The following is a 12,737-nucleotide window of genomic DNA, read 5'->3' as shown; positions in this document are numbered from 1 at the left end:
GACGATGACTCAACAGATTCGGAGCAGCAAGATATTCCCCAACCATGGCCTTATTCAAGAGAATTGTTCGACGTTGTCAGTGTGGGCGGAGTAGTACGACCTTTCCCAGGAGCAACAAATTGATAATCGTGACGGAGAACTAACTCCACACCACCTGCCTTGTCTGTCAGTGTGGAAGAAGTACCAACTTTATTACAAAGCAACAAACAAAGGCTCAAAGGAACACTTTGTGTAACAAAATTGCATGCAATACAGTAGCAATACACCGTACCTGCCTAACTATTTGAGAGCACGTGAATGTGTCATGTCAGCCTAAAATCCACCAGCTACTGTCTAATCTGAAAAAACAGATGGTCTTGCTTTAAAAAAAAATATATATATATATATATAATTATAGGAGAATTAGAATCTCCATTGGAGTATCTGCTATGTATGGAATTTGCATGTTCTTCCAGTGTAGTCATGCCTGTTAGGCTCATTGAAGACCAATCCAGGGTTTACTCTCACTCTCTGTCATTTGGGTGAGGCTCCAGTTAACAATGATCCTGATGAGGACAAGCATTTTATCAAATGGATGGATGGCTAGTACTCCTCTCTCGCCATTAACAACTTAGAGGATATATAAAAATAAGTAAGAGTATGAGGCCTGTGCGATTAGACGTTCTCCTGCTGTGACTCCAGGACCACAAATAGATCCATTTGATCCTGGAAAGTGTCACATCCGAGATATTCAGAGCCTCTCACTTCAAGCTTCACTTGCACCCTTAACTCATTCAGATAACACCGGCTGCCTGGAGTGAGCCAGGTCTGATGAGGTTCCCCAAACATGTCCGAGACAAGGAACAATGAAAGGAGCTTGTACGTACCGTATATTGTCAAAAGCATTGGAAATATTCATACTCAGTCGAGTGCAGACCTCTGCCAAGTTCAAACAATTTGAATTTGGATCAGCATCGTGTATTATACTTCAATGTACCAAAAATCCATCCATCCATTTTGTGGCCAAAGACTTAAGCACAGTACTGAAAGCCAGCAGTCCCCAACAAGCGGGCCATGAACCAGTATCGGTCTGTGAGATGATTTTAGATGGAATGAACAAAAAAATATTTGGGGATCAGCACAGTCGGAAATATGTTTTATTTCAAAATGAGGTGCTTTTGTGCCTTTGTATAAGGCCAAATGACGAGACAGAAGTAGAAGAGCCTTCATCTTTCAAGAAAAAGAAAGTTGGATTGAAGTGACAATGTCAGCAGTCCTACTTCAAATACGGGTTTATCGCTACAGGTGATTGCCACGCTCTGCATAATATGTGGTGACAGGCTTGCAAAGTAAGCAATGAAGCCTTCAAAACTCCCCACAAAGGCACTGAACACCTTGCTACCTTTTCCAACATTTTTTTTTTTTTTTGCAATGATGGAGACCAAAACAAAATTACAGAGTAAATTTGCTTGAGTAATAGACTTTGGTTGTCATTGTCTCGCTGACGAGCGAGAAGAACTATCCATCCATCCATTTTCTGAGCCGCTTCTCCTCACTAGGGTCGCGGGGCCGGGGATTGAACCGCGGTCCTCAGAACTGTGAGGCTGACGCTCTAACCAGTCGGCCACTGTGCCGCCGAGAAGAACTACATTTAGATTAATATTTGTTTCTATGCCAGTCCCATCACTTCATGAAAATTGGTCCATGGAGCAAACAAAAAAAAAAAAAAAAAAGGTTCGGGACAGCTGCGGCATCGTATTATTGCCACCGCCCGGCCCGGTGCTCTGGCTCCCGTCAGCCGCGGGCCCAACATGGTGCCGTCACACCTCCAGCTTCTGGCACCTTGACAGTGGACGGTGATGCTGAGAAGAACCAGAAGAGACAAATCCTCACAGGACTTATCAAAAGAAATTAGGATAAAGAGGGACTACTTATTTCCATATTGACCTGGCTGCTCGTCATTATGTAGAACGTGTAAATGCTTTGTTTCTGGGTTATGTTCCTGTACCGGCAACAGACATCTTCTATCTGATCATCCAATCCTTGTAATAATAATAATAATAATAGTAATGCATTACACTTATACAAGTTTTCTTTCACCTCAAGCAAAGGGGCTGAACTGTAATCACCAGTACGGTGAACCCACTCCCCACCCCACACGTCCAGAGGGCAAGAAAGACGAGGTGCCACAGATGCTTTCGGCGCCATATCCTCGGCTCGTATTCATTTCACATCGCGCCATACAAACATACAAATGATTTCAACCACCCTGAATATCATTCTGCATATGAGCAGCAAATGTTGTGTGGCATGCAAACTCTGTTTTTTTTTTGTTTTTTTTGGGGGGGGTGGATATTCTTTTTTACAAAATCCCCTTCTAGTTGTAAGCAAAGAACTTGCCCTTCACTCCAATATTTAATTACGATATAGGGTTTATGATTATACGTGGCGCACACAATTAAGGGTATTCTTACAAAAAGCATAATTTTCACAACATTTTGACCTTTCATTCCCACCGAAATGTTTTGGACTAAAAATGGAGCTTTTTGGAACCGTTCGGCCAGGGCAGAGACTCCGTTTAATTTTGTCTTGTGTCTTTTAAATGATATCAGGAAGATATGGTTGACCAACACAGCATGCTACACAGGGGCGTCAAACAGTGAGGCAAAAGGGGACAACTGTCTCTGGGCCCTGAGCCGTCGGGGGGGGTGGGGGGGGGGGGGGGGGGGGTGGGGGGGGTGGGCTGTCCTTCCTATCTGGCAGGAGGCCCCCAAAAGTTGCTCAGAATAATCTTTTAGAGACCACTGACACTCAAATTCAGTCAGATTATCGGTTTTTGTGCACACTGCCCCATTTTAGCCAAAGGTCACCAAAAAACAACTATGTATACAAATTTCAAAAACTTTGTTGATGCCACGGAAGAAACGATAACATTTGGATGTGCACCCAAGAATTATGATATTTCAAGTATCAACATGGAAAACAAGGGAAACTGTTGCTTCCTCTCCTCCATGTTTGCGTGGCATATTATGAAGCACACTACTGCAACGTACAAGAATGGAACACCAATGGCAACTTTTTTTCATATCAGACTTGGACCGCTTTCCTTTACCTTTGTATTTATGTGAGTGTGTGTGTGTGTGTGTGTGTGTGTGTGTGTCGTATGTGGAGCCAGAAGTAGGGTGGGGGGAAAGAGTCGTTGGTTCTGTGCCATATTTCCTTATCTCAGGCGAGCATGCTTGCAGAAATGAGCAGGGCCTCCGCCTCGACCTGAGGCCCGGCCAGCATTGTCGGGGGCAGAAAACAGAAGGAAGAGAGAAAGGAAAGAGAGCAGGTGAGGCCCGTCGGAGGCAATAACAACAGCAGCTACGGAAGAGAAAGACAAGCGAGCCGCGACACCACTCTCGACAGCCCAGCTTCCGCTTTCTGAGGCGTTCGTGACCACAAACTGTCACAAAATCGATCCGCTTCAGCTGTGTGCATAACTGAGTGGTCCCGCATGCGTTATACCAGTCCTCTCTCGAGTTCTTGTTCTGTCTGCCTGTGTAGTTCGGGAAGAGCAGAACACGAGCTCTGGTGTTCTTCCTTTGGTGCATGATGAGCCAAGAGGAGGTGTGTTTGTGTGGTGAGCTTGCCGCTGGGGACAGCGGGCAACAGGTGCATGAAAAGAGGATGTTAGAAGCACAATTTATGCCCCTATTTGGCGCGTGGACTTTGTTATCACTTCTGGCAAAGGAGGACAGCTGTGACAATGTCCCTTTTTCGCTTCCCACAGTGCACTCCGTGTGACCTGCCGAGACATCGGGTTCTACAGTAACCGGCGCATGACCTGTCTGTCACTTATGTAGTTATTTAATGAACGGTCAAGGGGTGGGGGAGGGGTAGCTGTCGCAGCAGACAGGCCGTTGGTGACAACTGCACATTAGACTGACTGCCACAGAGCATAGGATTATGGGAATAAATCACATTAGTCAGTGAGTGATGTTGCACCTGCCGTATCTGTTCACGTGTCATGCAATAATGAAGAAGCCACCTTTACGCCGACTGAAGCATGATGATTCAAACAGATGGGCCAGGGGGTGCTGTGTCTACGTGTATTCTCAAGTAACCCGATCGTGTCGAATATTAGGCGTATTTGTTTCCAGCGGTGAGTTATAGGACAAAATCGTGACAGCTAGGTAGTAAAAAGTAAAAAGCACAGTCTAGCACGGTCCAAAGGTGACGAGCAGCTCTATCATTCACACACATTATCGTCCTCGTTAAAATGAACCCGCATAGGTTACATAGCGGTTACAAACACAGCTTGCATTCAAAATGTGTCGATTGATAACGGCAATAACCCGCTGAAACCGCCGTTAAATGAGATGTTCTCAGTTTGACGCTCTCAAAGTGGAAATAATGTGGGGATGAAGCTCACACGGGTGTTGAGCAAATTCCATCATCCCGAGGCCTGTTTCGAGTTGTTTATACCTTGCATCCAGTCTACATTCAAATAAAAAACATTCATATTAATACATGGATTCTTCAAGGAATACTGTCTATGAAAACTGAGCGTTATTGTCTTCGTGAGGGCATTTATTATTTTTGGGGGGGAGCTCATTGCTTTATGCAGGGCTACCAAAAGGGAACATTTTCACGTAATCAAATGTTATCAATGTGACCCACGTGCACACGGATGTGCAAAAAAGAAAGAAAACGATGTTACACGTATGCCAGGCCAGTAGTTGGCACATGCGCACAATTCCCGAAACATTTTCTCTGTGCATATGAGATGTGCACAAAACTTTAAGTATAAGTATGTTTTTGGAATGCGGGAGTGGGAGGAACACGGAGCCCTCGGGATCCAAATTCAAAACCTCGGAACTGTGAGACAGAGGCGCTCACGTCCTGTTCACCGCGGTGGCTGCCGAGCTTCACAGCCAAGTTTTTGAAGCCTATCCACATGACTGTGTGTGTGTGTGTGTGTGTGTGTGTGTTATACCGAGTGAAATGGGAAAAAAAAAGAAGAGAAAAGAGGACTAAGTTTATGAAGGTTTTGCAACCTTTGCAGTTAGGGGTATCTTAACCCCTTCCCTCATTAACACACACACACACACACACACCGCAGTCAATTGTCCTGCAAAATAATCTCAATTTGTAATAAATGTACCTGTAATCTGATTACATTTTTTTCTGTAACTGTATGTAATGGAATACAGTTACCTCTTTTTTTTTTTTTTTGTATTCCAATTACATAATTCTGTTACATGTATTCCGTTACTCCCCAAACCTGGAGGTATAGCAAGAACACGTTCCATAAGTGAAAAAAGACACCGAATAACTACTTTTCGGGAAAGAAAGACCATTAGTGAAACAGAGTGAGAGGCAAAAAGGGGCATCTTGCATCCTCTGTACTCTCTATGTACAGAGGATGCAAGATGGCTTGGCATTTAGTCTATCCTTGGATATTTTGGTCACATGTTCATTTGCATCTTCTTAATCTCTTGACTTTTCAGGCCGAGAAGCTCCCCCCATCACTCAACGCTCCCATCATTTCTTTTCTGAGGTTTCCGCCGACCTCTCCTAATTTAGTATGTTCGCCCAACTACCATTTGCCCTCTCCTGTGAAAAAAAAAAGCCCTCACTAAGCTCTCTGTCCTATCTCACTCGTAAAAACATTGCAAGCCTGTGTGTGTGTGTTTGTGTGTGAGTGAGTGTCTTTCCATGCCCATACAATTATATCTCCAGTTCTAGAGGGAGTGATCAGTGCGCATGCAGGGTTGTCCACGTTGATTCACCACCAGCTCTTTATAAGGAGAAGAGAAAAAAGGGCCCCGCTGTCTATATTTAGATGGACTTTATTGGGCCTCTTGTCTCTCTGTACCGCTGCCGCTGCTGTGCACTTCGAAATCTCTCGCCGTGTGGGCGGCCGGCCCTCCTCTCCCATCGCAGCGAGGGGAGAGTGAGCCTAATAATGATGGTGATAATAACAGAGCAGAGGGAACAAAAGAGAAGGAGGATAGAAAAGAGGCAGTGGGTGGTGAGAGTAGTGTCTTTCCCTGCGTCTCCTTCAATGACTGTTATCCACAATGCCGGACAAGTCCCCTTCTCTGCGCCACTTCACTCCAGCTGCAGGAACCCCGGGAAAAACATCCTCATACATTCCACCATCTCCTAATCTTTGCCTACACAGTAATCTAAAAGTAATAGACCCCTAGCGATGTTTATTTTTATAGACATTGCTAAAATGGACAGATAAACAAGCTACAATATTCAACACCAGAGAAAATGTGGGCAAAAAGTAATCACCAGCTGGATAACTTTGTGAAAAACTGGTCACCTTTCATTAAAATGGTCCTGTTTGCCTGTGAAAGAATGTTGTGTAGCAATGACATCATGTAACTATATCTTGTATTTTCATTCTAGACTCCTGTGGATGCCAAAGGGTCACTTGAATGTATTTGTGCTCCCATCACCTGGCTGACCGGACTTACAGTGTGAGCACCTTTGGGGTCCTCCTCCTCCTCACGGTTGTGTGGTGCCTGCATTGCCTTCCCGATCTGACCCGGTGTGGTAGTCTGTGGGCTCCAGGGGTCCGTTTTTTTTTTTTCTTTAATCCCTAACTGTGTTTTTTAATGCACCGCATACTGTACATACGTACATCTTTTGGGGAGGTGGGATGTTGGGGGTCATCAGCCTCTCCAATTTTAAATGTGCGACACCACACCGCACACATACGCGATGCAGGGTCAATAGTTGCCAGTCTTGAACCTGGTAACCATAGTAATAGAGTGGGAGGTGGATAGGCCTACTCACAAGACTCACGGCGTCACTCCTGGGGCCTGGGTCCCTCTGGTCGGCTGGCTGCGTCAGGGTGGGGTTTAGTATTATTATTATTATTATATATATATATTATAATGACAATAATTCACAGTTCAAACTGGTACTGTTGCACTGGTCTGAGTCGTTCAGTTTCTAAAAAGAACTATTGATGTTGCGCTTCATTAAAAGGAAAAGATTTAAGCTGCTTTGTTTTAAATGTCATTAAATTTGTTCCTGTCTTAACCAAAAGAAAAAAAAGCTTTTTATTTAGCCTTTTGTTCCCTCACTGTATCCAATGTTGGTGGCGCGCATGACTAAAAACAACTTCTTTTTTTTTCGAAAACAAAAAGGCATACTATATTCATAAAATTCTATTTTTCAAATGTTAACTACGTGATTCATCAAGTCATGCAATTCATGTCAAAGTCGCAAATCCGAAGTCTTGGTCAAGTTGGGGATTTCATCCTTTTTAGCCATGCAAGTCACAAGTCCTAAAATCATGTGACTCGAGCCAGTCACTGTATGTTGCAGCCATAGATACCGTAGATGAATCAAGATACATTATTTTTTTGTACATATCTAATTTACAATTTCATTGTTCATTTGGACAGAGTATACCTCTGCTGAGTGGTCTTGAATCAAAAGCTTTGACTTGTGCTGTCCAAATGAACAAACAAGCTGAGCACCTTTTGTCTCCCCCTGCCATTGCCTGGTGTTTGCAGCAATCAGACAGCAGTGCAACCCCACCCCCAAAGCCAGCGCACAGCATTAGCGCCGATTTCTTTCCAAACGGAGACAGAAAGTGACTTAGCATGACCTGAGGTCTTCTAAACACTCATAAAACTCGTAGTAAACCTTGGTGGAAAATGGTTCTTTTCTTGCCCTTTGGCTTTTGTTTTTTTTTTGGTTTTGTTGTTTTATAATCAATACACTGAGTGTTAACTGCCTGCAGCTTTGCAGGGATGCTCAACAAGGTAGTCAGTAAGTGCTTTGTGCAAAATATGGTGACATGATGGAGTCCATTAAGTGCATTGCCATGGTAACAGTATATGGACAAAGATATTCAGCATCTGGCCATTACACTTACATGAACTGAAATTGGAAGACAATATAGAGTTGGTCCCCACATATGCAGCTGTAAGATCTTTCACTTCACTTCGGGGGGACACTTTTTACAAGATTTTACAGTCTGATTGTGGGGATTTTGTACATTCATCCAGAAGAACGTGTTCTTCCACACCAGACTCATCAAGCATAGATCTTGCTTTGTACACAGTCAAAGTGGAACAGAGAAGGGGGGGAAAAAAAATCAGCAATGTGGGTTTCATAGATTTGGGGCATCTTAGTTGCACCACTGATTGATTAATGTGATGCATTGAGACACAGCACTTTAATCAGTGGTCTTGGAGTTTGATGAATTGCTGATAAATTTGTGACCGGTGTAGGAGTAGATTATATTCGCTTACTCCTTACTATTCAATGACATTTTTGTTCTTTATGTAATTGAATGTTTCTACACTTAGTAAGTTCAATTTGTCTTGATTTATCACCCCTGTTTAAGTCTACTTTAAACAAAAGCAGCGAAAAACTATCAGCATGGATAATAAATTTACCAGCGGCTTCCAGGGAGGTCTCTGCAGTGAGTAGGCCCAACAGGGGTGCGGTGAACGAGGCAGCAAAAAAAAAAAACATTTGCATAATAGCTTCCAAATTCAGGAGTCGTATACGAAAAACATCAACTGCCATGCAAATTAGAAACAAATGCAGTTAAACACCCAATCAGAAGTACAGAATTAGGAGGGGTTGGGTGGGGGGTGGAGTATTTTGACGGTCTCTTCTTGAGTCATTTGTGGCTCTGACTTGAGGTTGTAAGGTCGTTCAAGCTTTACCACAACAGCAGCAACAACAGTTTGACTGCAGGACAAATCATGACATCAGAATAGTGGAAACAGCATTGAAGACAATCGCTCTCTGTGAAGGAGGTGAATAGCCCAACCGCAACCACGGATGGACAGAGGCTCTTGTCAGCGGACATGTCGGCCACCACATACACAATCTCTATTCAGAATGTGCAGAATTAGATGGGAAATTGACATCGCGTTTGGACAATGCATTGGCAGTTATAACATGGTAAACCCCATTCCCTGTACGTGTCCCTCTCGTGCTCATCTGGACTGTACGTGTGAGTGAGGATGTGGATTTGTGAGGTTCCCTCTGTCCGTGTTCGGGAACGCAGAGGCGGAGGTGGAGTAGGAGGAGTAGGAGTAAAAGCCACAAAGAAAGAAAAGAGAGCGTACAAAACAAAGAGCAATGCTGAACAGAAAGCCCGCCTCGACTAACAAGGAGATATAGGGTAGGACGTAACATAGAGAAGTGACATGTACGTAATACACTACATACAGTTCGGTCCAGAAGTACATGGAAAACGACAGAGCTTCTTATAATTTACCTTTTACAGTTACAGTGGTGGGACGACATGAGCGGTCTAAAATTTTGAAAACAGAAATCTGTAGGGTCAATATTGGCAGACTATAAAGTGTCTCGTCAAAATCACTCAGTCACCCTGAAAGTATAGCAAAATAAGGAAACTCTAAGGTTTTATAAATGGCCGAACATTTGCACACATGCCAGTACAATTCTAAGACTACTGAATGTGTTCCCCCTCATGTTATAGCATTGTCCCCCCGTTGGATGTACCTGATTTTGCCGTGGCATTGACATTGTGTGTGATACTAAATCAACTTTTTTTTAAACATGAATTCATTGTAAAAAAAACAGGTTATTTTATAAAACGAGGTATATTTGATCATGTATACACTATTTTCAAAATCATATTCAACATTTCATGTGTCCCTGAAATTGTTGTCCACCCTGTCATTATGGGGTAAATGCCCATTTTAAGAAACCGTCTAATGCTTTCAGTGACATTACGACCAGCATTTTGTCTTTCTTTAATGGACGCTGAAACAGAAGTAGTTGCAGAATAATATTTACACTAGAATGTGTGTAGCTGGATGTTGTCAAGCTTAACATGTCCACTCTGTCATAGTACAATATCAATTGATATAAAACCTTCCAGAAATTAGAAATGTATTTGTTAAACTGTGCAGCCAGCTGGCTAAATCTACTGTAAGCTCCACCATGTGCTAACATAAGCCAAAAATGTCCACCCTATCATTGTCCACCCTGTCAGCAATCTCACGTATTTTGCTGTGTGCATGTAGGCCTACATTGTCTGCTTGCAGTTTTTTTTTTTGTGTGTAAGTGTTGATACTGGGCACGGTGGCCGACTGGTTAGAGCGTCAGCCTCACAGTTCTGAGGACCCGGGTTCAATCCCCGGTCCCGCCTGTGTGGAGTTTGCATGTTCTCCCCGTGCCTGCGTGGGTTTTCTCCGGGCACTCCGGTTTCCTCCCACATCCCAAAAACATGCATGAATTGGAGACTCTAAATTTCCCGTAGGCATGACTGTGAGTGCGAATGGTTGTTTGTTCCTATGTGCCCTGCGATTGGCTGGCAACCAGTTCAGGGTGTACCCCGCCTCCTGCCCGATGACAGCTGGGATAGGCTCCAGCACGCCCGCGACCCTTGTGGGGAGAAGCGGCTCAGAAAATGGATGGATGGAAGTGTTGATACTTGAGCCATATGCATTTGTAAAGCAGGCCATTGATTTCCATCCATCCATCCATCCATTTTCTGAGCCGCTTCTCCTCACTAGGGTCGCGGGCGTGCTGGAGCCTATCCCAGCTGTCATCGGGCAGGAGGCGGGGTACACCCTGAACTGGTTGCCAGCCAATCGCAGGGCACATAGAAACAAACAACCATTCGCACTCACAGTCATGCCTACGGGCAATTTAGAGTCTCCAATGAATGCATGTTTTTGGGATGTGGGAGCAAACCGGAGTGCCCGGAGAAAACCCACGCAGGCACGGGGAGAACATGCAAACTCCACACAGGCGGGGACGGGGATTGAACCCCGCACCTCAGAACTGTGAGGCTGACGCTCTAACCAGTCGCCCACCGTGCCGCCCGCCATTGATTTCATACAATTAATTTCAAGTTCAATGGAAAATCCCAACATTTGGGGGGTTAAATGGAGAAGTCTGAAAGGCGCCAATACAGTGATTTTGACGACGCACATCCATCCATTTTCTGTACCGCTTATCCTCACTAGGGTCGCGGGCGTGCTGGAGCCTATCCCAGCTATCTTCGGGCGAGAGGCGAGGTACACCCTGAAATGGTCGCCAGCCAATCGCAGGGCACAGCTAAACAAACAACCACTCACACTCACACTCACATTCACACCTACGGGCGATTTAGAGTCTTCAGTCAACCTGCCACACATGTTTTGAGGATGTGGGAGGAAACCCACGCAGGCACAGGGGAGAACATGCAAACTCCACACAGGCGAGGCCGGGATTTGAACCCCAGTCCTCAGAACTGTGAGGCAGATGTGCTCACCAGTCGCCCACCGTGCCACCTGAAACACATACAGGTATGTTATATTTACTATCATGGAAAGTGGCCACTGACTTGGAGTCATCTACATTCTCTGGAGTGTTCTTGACTTTGGTTGAAAGTGAAAAGCAACTCAAGCCTTTTAAAGTGATAGAAATATAATAATTATATTACATTTACAAAACTATAATATAAATTGAATATTATTCAATGGCCAAATAAGTTACCTGAGCTCAACACAATTGAGGATGCGTTTCACTTACTGAAGACAAAAATGAAGCTACTAACAAGCAGAAAGTTGAAGTAGTGGAAGTATGAAGGCGTGGCAAAATATCCCCTCAAGGGGTGTACTCAGAATTTGGTGATGTCAATCGTGATGTCTATTGTTTTCTGTCAAAACCAGCGTGGTGGTGTATGGAGGCAAAATCATAATGTGTCCATCCAAACACACTGCTCATAGCCAAACCCCACGATACTCTTGTAACATGATCATGAGAGTTTACTTCAAGTTCAAATATTTTACCTAAGGCTCTCCAATGAGGAGCCCGTCTCCCCAAATAGCCGTAAAGGTTTACAGGCCATGACAGGGACAAGTGAAGAAGCTCACCTCGCGGCTGAATTTCACAGGCGCAGAAGGGTGGGCCTTGGGTTAGAGCTGAGACTGAAATGGACAACCTCACAGATCACAACCAGCGTTGGGGGGTGGGGGGTGAACACCTGCACTGTCATAAGTACACCTTAGAGCAGCTCAATGTAATGAAGTGCAAACAGTGAACAGGCGTGTATGTATGCTGTGTTTTAATACAATGCAAAACCCACCTGCTCTTCAGATGAGGTCTCATAATGACAACAAATGCAACAAAGGATCTGTGGGCTGCAAGTGCACGGTCTGCGACGACGGCATACACGTCTCTGTATATGGTCGTTCATTCACCTGAGGTGGATTCAATAAGTCTTTATATTTAAAAAAAAAAAGAGCTTTCATGCTGATAGGCTCGTGGCATTATGAATTTGCATAGACTAGGATGCTGGCCTGAACAGGGAAGGGAGAGGTTTGGGGTCAGTGGTCCATCTTGGTGACTGTTTGGCTGTCAGCACAGAAGAACATTGAAGGACACTGAACGTGAATGTTTATGTGTGTATCAAGATGTAGAAAACTGTGTTGATTTAATTTACACCTAACAGCGGGTTCATCAGAGGCACTGTAAAAGTTTGCAGGTGTGTGCTGACTCCTATTTAACGTGAGTTTGAATGTGATTGGTTCATTTCGAACACAGCCACATCAGTTATAAGAGGGTGTGCATACTTGTGCAAACACATTAGCTCAGCTGTTTATTTTTTTCTTTCCCTTTCAAAATCATTTGTTTTTGTTAATGCTATTGATTTGTGCAGGTCATAGGTCACAACGGTGGAAAAAGGTTTTGAAATGATTTATCTTGGTCGCATTTATTATATCACAAAAAACGGGCATTTGAAAAGGGGTGTGTAGACTTTCTATATT

Source organism: Phyllopteryx taeniolatus, chromosome 9, assembly GCF_024500385.1.
Source record: "Phyllopteryx taeniolatus isolate TA_2022b chromosome 9, UOR_Ptae_1.2, whole genome shotgun sequence".
NCBI lineage: Eukaryota > Metazoa > Chordata > Actinopteri > Syngnathiformes > Syngnathidae > Phyllopteryx > Phyllopteryx taeniolatus.
Note: the sequence above shows the minus strand (reverse complement) of the source record.